This window comes from Ambystoma mexicanum, chromosome 4p (genome assembly GCF_040938575.1).
Source record: "Ambystoma mexicanum isolate Mex_15411 chromosome 4p, UKY_AmexF1_1, whole genome shotgun sequence".
In the NCBI taxonomy this organism is placed as follows: Eukaryota; Metazoa; Chordata; class Amphibia; order Caudata; family Ambystomatidae; genus Ambystoma; species Ambystoma mexicanum.
In genome coordinates, this window is record NC_090927.1 from 1,178,983,450 (window position 1) to 1,178,989,449 (window position 6,000).

The 6,000-nt window shown below is 45.7% G+C and overlaps 1 pseudogene; it reads right to left on the reverse strand.

Moving 5' to 3' along the window:
• Window positions 1-5,797, reverse strand: part of LOC138452909 (ras GTPase-activating protein-binding protein 1-like) — a 28,906-nt pseudogene extending 23,109 nt beyond the window's left edge.
• Between the last annotated feature and the right edge of the window lie 203 nt (window positions 5,798-6,000).

A 6,000-nucleotide genomic window follows, 5' to 3' on the forward strand; every position in this document is an offset into this window, starting at 1 on the left:
CTGGCAGCCCTCGGCACAATCTATGGTAGAACACTGGTATAGATTTCCCCCAAGGTTCCCGAGTCTCGAGTACCCACGCATCTTGGAAATTCTGAATTTAAATCAACGGGTCTTCCGACTCCCTCATTTTCCGGGTCATAATAGCTCCCATGTCGGAAGTATCTGGATATAGCAATCATAATGCTTTCCACACCGCAGCTCTGCAATTGTTAAATGGAGCTCCGTCATGCGCAGTATTAACTGTGGTCACACCAGGGTAGCCTACCTGTGTCCACACATCGTCTGCTCTATCAAGTATGGCGATTAAGAGACCTTTGATATCCCCTATAGCTAACGTGTTCCCTCCTGTCATTTTTTCTAGCTCGTGTATCCCTTTTCTGGCTCCCGATGTCAGCATTGGAAGCTTATTTTTCAGGTTTTCCCGAACCATGTGTGGCCATGGAATATACTGTGGTCTTGCTCCTCCTTTCTCGAGCAATGGAAATTTGGACGCGTAGCCCTCTCTCTCTTCTGATTGTTCTGTCTATTGCAGGGGTAATGTTCCCACACCGCCGCCTACCTTGCAATGTCCTGAGTTGGCTCACATAGGGTGGTGGAGACACCCCCCTCTGACCGTGAGATACTTCTTTGCGTCGGTCTGACTGTGCGGCTGACTCTGATGCCCTCGGTGCAGACCCACTAGTGTCTGACCATCTTATTCCTTTCCCCCTTGAGAATAGTTTTTCGCATCTCCTTTCTTCCTCCTTTTCCTCATGCTCCTCTCTTTCGGTGTCAGACATTGTCTGCCCCCAACTCGTGCAATTTTTTGCGTCCTCTTTGTTGCTACTTATTTCCAACCTATCTAGGGACAGTTCGCTATTCCTGCTACTTTGGGAGACGTCCTCAGTATCGTAAAGCTGAGTGCTCTCCAGGCACTCATCTTCCCCCTCCCTTTGGGGTACTTGTTCTAGCCTCATTTCATCATATATTCTATGGATCGTCTCTCCGATGCTTCTGGTGTTGAAGTCATCCTCGATATTAGCCCTAGATGTGCCTGGTACTGAATCGTACTCAGGAAAGAATTCTTCTATATCTTCCCAGTCTACTACTGGTTCAGGTTTTCTAACCTCTCTTTCCAGATATTCGAGATTGTGTGCTCTCTGTCTTTGCTTACGTTCTACATCGTCATCAAACTCTCTGCGCTTCCTTGCTTATTCTCTGACCCCATCTTCTTCCTCTTTCTTTGTGTCTCTACGTTCATTTGCCCTTTGGATTTCCTCGTCCCTTCGTCTCTTTATTCTTTTCTCTCGTATCCTCTGTTCTTCGATACTCCTATCTGTCTTGGTCATTGGCTACTCTCTGTTTACGATCGTGTTGCCTTTCTTGCTCTTCACCATATCATTGTTCTTGTCTCTGTCCATCTTTCTTCCTTACTCTTTCGTCTCTCAATCCTTTTTCCTTTTCTTTCTCTTTTCTCTGTACATCATCTATTTTCTCTTTTTTGTTTCGCGTCATCCATGCCTTTGCCATCGAGTTTCAATAAAATCTGACCTCCTATCCATTCGTTCTGTGTTAGTGCTATCTCATCAGTTCTATCCTCATTCCCTTTCCATCTTTTGCCTTCCCTATCTGTGTCGAGAGATGTACTTGCTTGTGTATGGTCTTTCCTCTCGTTCTTGTGTCTCTCCTTGTCCCTCTGAACTCTGGAGGTGATATCTCTATCTTTGTCTAGATTTTCATCACCGCTTTGCGTAGGCGACTCATATGCCGGGTTGCTATACCCTGTGGCTGCTTTAAGTTCTCTTAACGGGTATAACCCTTTGTCCTTACTCTCTTCAGTTTTCGTTTCAGACGGGGCGGGTGGCACTGAGGGCGTCTCACCCCCCTCTGTGCATACATTAAGTATCCAATCTACTGGCGGCTCCTCCTCTTTATCCTGTTGGTACATTTCCCACAACTCTAGACTAGCAAGGCGTTTGTCAAATCTTTTGCCCGTGGATGTGGCATGCAATCATGTCGTCATGTATTGCAAGACCGTTTTAGATAAGGATGCACCCTGGGGCCAAGGCATAAACATTTTGTGGGCGGTTCCTTTAACTCATTCCACACTGTACTTTCAGATTAGGTGCGTGTTTTGCCAACTGTTTCCACAGGTGTACTAATGGAGTTATGTCTTCCATATTTAACTTTCTTCACTTTCACTTTATACAACACTTGTTAATGTCTTCCGTCACTTAACCAATTGTAACAATATGAGCGAGCACCAATCGTCGCAAGCTCCAATCCCGTTTTTCCCACAAAAATTTTATATCTCCTTTTTTAATCAATAAACATCAATTCGTACACTACAATATCTCAGTTACTTAATCGCGTACATTTTATGCTACTTCCTTGAAGGAAAAAATGTCGACCTATGATGTCACAATAAATAACACATAAAACAGACGTTAACAGACTAGACGAACTCCAGCTGGTCACATGTACCTCTGCCTATAATATTACCCCGGCATGGAGTTTAAACTTATCCCTTTCATAGGCGTCTTTAACGCTTTAAGTGCCATGGATATTTCCCCCCAGTGCCAAGGCCTTTTTTGGTGATTTCGGTATGTGGCCATTCATTGGTTTGTAACCTTTTTTGTTACATGAGATATCTCAGCCAAATTTGGCTCCTTTTTTTCCCACATATAGGCGGTCGTAATGCCACCCAGGAATCCTAGGTTGCTATAGGGGGGAGAGAGAAAATAAGCAAAAAGGGGGCGAATATTTTGTGTTTTTTCAAAAAATGCCAATAAAATGATGTACAAAGAAGCCTGTGGTTTTTTCCTTGTAAGAGCTAGGAACAAATGGTTTGTTGTGCTGAATTCCACAATTTCCTGGCTTTCAGGAACAGGTTTAGTGGAAACAAAAAAAAAATATTTTGATGTGGTTATCAACTGTTTTGTGAGAGGTAGGCGATTTTGGCTATTTTTGCCAATTGGACATGCATGGACGGAATGGAAGAAAAGGGTAGGAAAGCCAAATTGGAGGACAGAAAGGCATATATTTCTGAAAAGTAGACAAAATTCCCAGTTTCGGACGGGGTGATTTGCATAGGTCGGGCAACAACTAGGTAGGGGAAAATGCCCTAGATTGGGGGAAAAGCAGTGAAAATGACCGAAAAAAAAGGTATGTGGTGGACATGGTTGGCTTGGTACGGCAATGGCTTCTATGAATTTGAGAAAAGCAATGCTCCGCTACATTCCCCCGACTCTTGCAGTTAAGAAAGCACACATTTTTTGTAGTGTTTTACAAAACAAGCAATACCACAAGCCAAACACTGAGCCACGGTACACAGGAGTTTTATGCTTACGGCCTGAACAGACACACTTAGCATGTGTAAATCAGGAAAACCAATGTGGTGAGGAACGGCAAGCATACTTTTTTCGAAAGAGCACAGGAAGACCTTTTCAAGGGTAGGTGACTTGTTCAGGTTACAAAAGTGTATGGTGCCTAAAGCAGCGACTAAATGTAGGGCACATTTGGGAAATGAAAGGGTTGTGTGACAAAGGGCACCAGCAAATGGGTCAAAACGTTATGATAACAACACAAACACAACAAATGTTATACTTTCCCACGTTCCCACAGGTGTCCCGATGAAAACGGTACCTCACATGTGTGGGTGCACCTACCTGGGCGCCAAGGGGAAAGCCTAAAACACAGGTAACCCCAAGTCTGTTTTGACACCTGAATTTCACACTTTCTCCAGACAGGCACACCACACAGATATGGGCCTCGGGTGTCCAAGCCACCAAGGAAAACAGGGAACCGCATGCATTTCCGAAAAGAGGACACCCCCGTGGGAATCCGCAGAGTTATGATGTGTGCGAATCGGCGCAGAATGTATTACCCAGACACCCCTGCAAAATCCGAAATGTGGGAAAAAAATGCATTTTCCGCACATTTCACACAACTCACCCATCGAAACACACCCCCAACAACACACGGCCTACCGTCCCGCGTTCCCACAGGTGTCCCGATGAAAACGGCACCTCACATGTGTGGGTGCACCTACCTGGGCGCCAAGGGGAAAGCCTAAAACACAGGTAACCCCAAGTTTGTTTTGACACCTGAATTTCACACTTTCTCTAGAGGGGCACACCATACAGATATGGGCCTCGGGTGTCCAAGCCACCAAGGAAAACAGGGAACCCCATGCATTTCCGAAAAGAGGACACCCATGGGATTCCACAGTTATGATTTGCGCAAATCTGCCCAGAATTTATTACCCAGACACCCCTGCAAAGTCAGAAATGTGGGAAGAAAATATATTAACTCTTGTCAGGAAGTTCTGTGGATGAGGAGGCAGATAGAAAAAGGGGGTGGGCGGTGTAAGGAACTCATGGTGGCAACAGTAAAGACAGACACAAGTGATCACAGTTCAAGGGTGTTTATTAAACTGTAGGCAGGTTGGAAAAAACGCCTAATCTAAACCTAAATCTAAGATGGGAGCAAGAGTTGACCATTAAATGAAAATAAGGCAGTCCTAGTGGCGTTGTGTCAAATGAAAAAGGGCCTATACTAAGAAACCTATTGCCAAACCTTACAACTAATACAAAAAGGGTGTGGGATAGTTTTCAAGAAAAGAAAGAAGTGTTCACAAATAATATGTCAGGATATGGTAGCCTGGGTCTTCCTTCCCTACGTTAAAGTGGGATCCTGGAGCACAGCACAGTCTCGAGCTCTCCCAGCATGAGACGACAGTACTGTTTTAGCTTATCAGGAGCCTCGATGGCCAAGTCTCTTTTACCTTCAAAATGTCTCTTGCCTTCGAGGGTGAGTAAAATAACAAACAAACACAAAGTTCCTTTTCAGGTACCAATCGTTTTCCACAAATCAAATAAACAGTGCCCTTTCAGTGGGTCTTGGGTGATGACTTCCACCCCGAGATCCTCCTCTTCCGGGGTTGGATCCTAAAACAGTTCCTATCCATATCAAGGCCTTCAGTGGTTGAGTCTCCTGTTTCCGAGGGCCTGATAGGTTTACAAAAACGACTAACAAACACAAAGTTCTGTTCTACGTATTTCTCGTGTTATGGCTTCACCCCTGGGTCCCCCTCTTCCGGGCTCAGACCCCTCATTGCTTTCAGCCTCCCTCCACCGGGATCACTATGGCTTATTTCTTGGGTGATGGCTTCACCCCTGGGTCCCCCTCTTCTGGGCGCAGACCTCTTTTTGCTTTCATCCTCCCTCGACCGGGTTCACAATGGCTTTCTCTTGGTTCCCAAATCTTAATGTCTTTTCTAACAGTTTACAGTGGACATCCCTCTACCGGGTTCACGTTTGTCAAAGCACTGTTTCTTGGGACTTTAGACTTTGTCCCCTCTTCGTCAGCATCCGTCTTCCGGGTTCACTCTTGCCAACTTCACATTCACATTTACTTTCAATGTTTGCAGGATTTACTTCCCTTGCTTTCTTATAGTTCTTAGGTCAAAGGCTTTCGACTGTATGGGGATTTTGCTTGACCTCCTGTATGACCACTTTGAGCTATCTCGGCGGATCTCCTATGGCCTTCTGGTATCTGTAGTTTCACTCAGACGGAGATCGGCCAGAGTTTCTCGCAGCAGCGCGCACGTGGTGCCGGTCCCCTTCTGCAGCTGGTCTCCCCTTTACAATTTACAGTTCTTTGAACTTCTTTTACTTTGTCACTTTGCGACTTTCATTCCCCACAGCCTGGTTCTTATCGGTTTCCCCTTCGACTCACCAGCTTTGATGAACCGCTTGGTTTTCCTCCCAACTGGAGTCAGGGCCGGTACCATGGTTGGAGTCAAGGCCGGTACCATGGTTGGAGTCAAGGTCGGTACCACGGTAGCAGGAGTTTCCCTCGCTCCAGGCTTATCAGCGTCGATACGCTCCGTGTACCGTTGACATCTGCTGCAGGACACTTGGGCTATTGTCCTCGGTCTTACGATTCCTTCTGCAGAGGTTTTGCAGGGTTTTGTCGAGAAAGGCAAGGTCGTGTCTCTTCTAGTCAGCCTCTCGATCT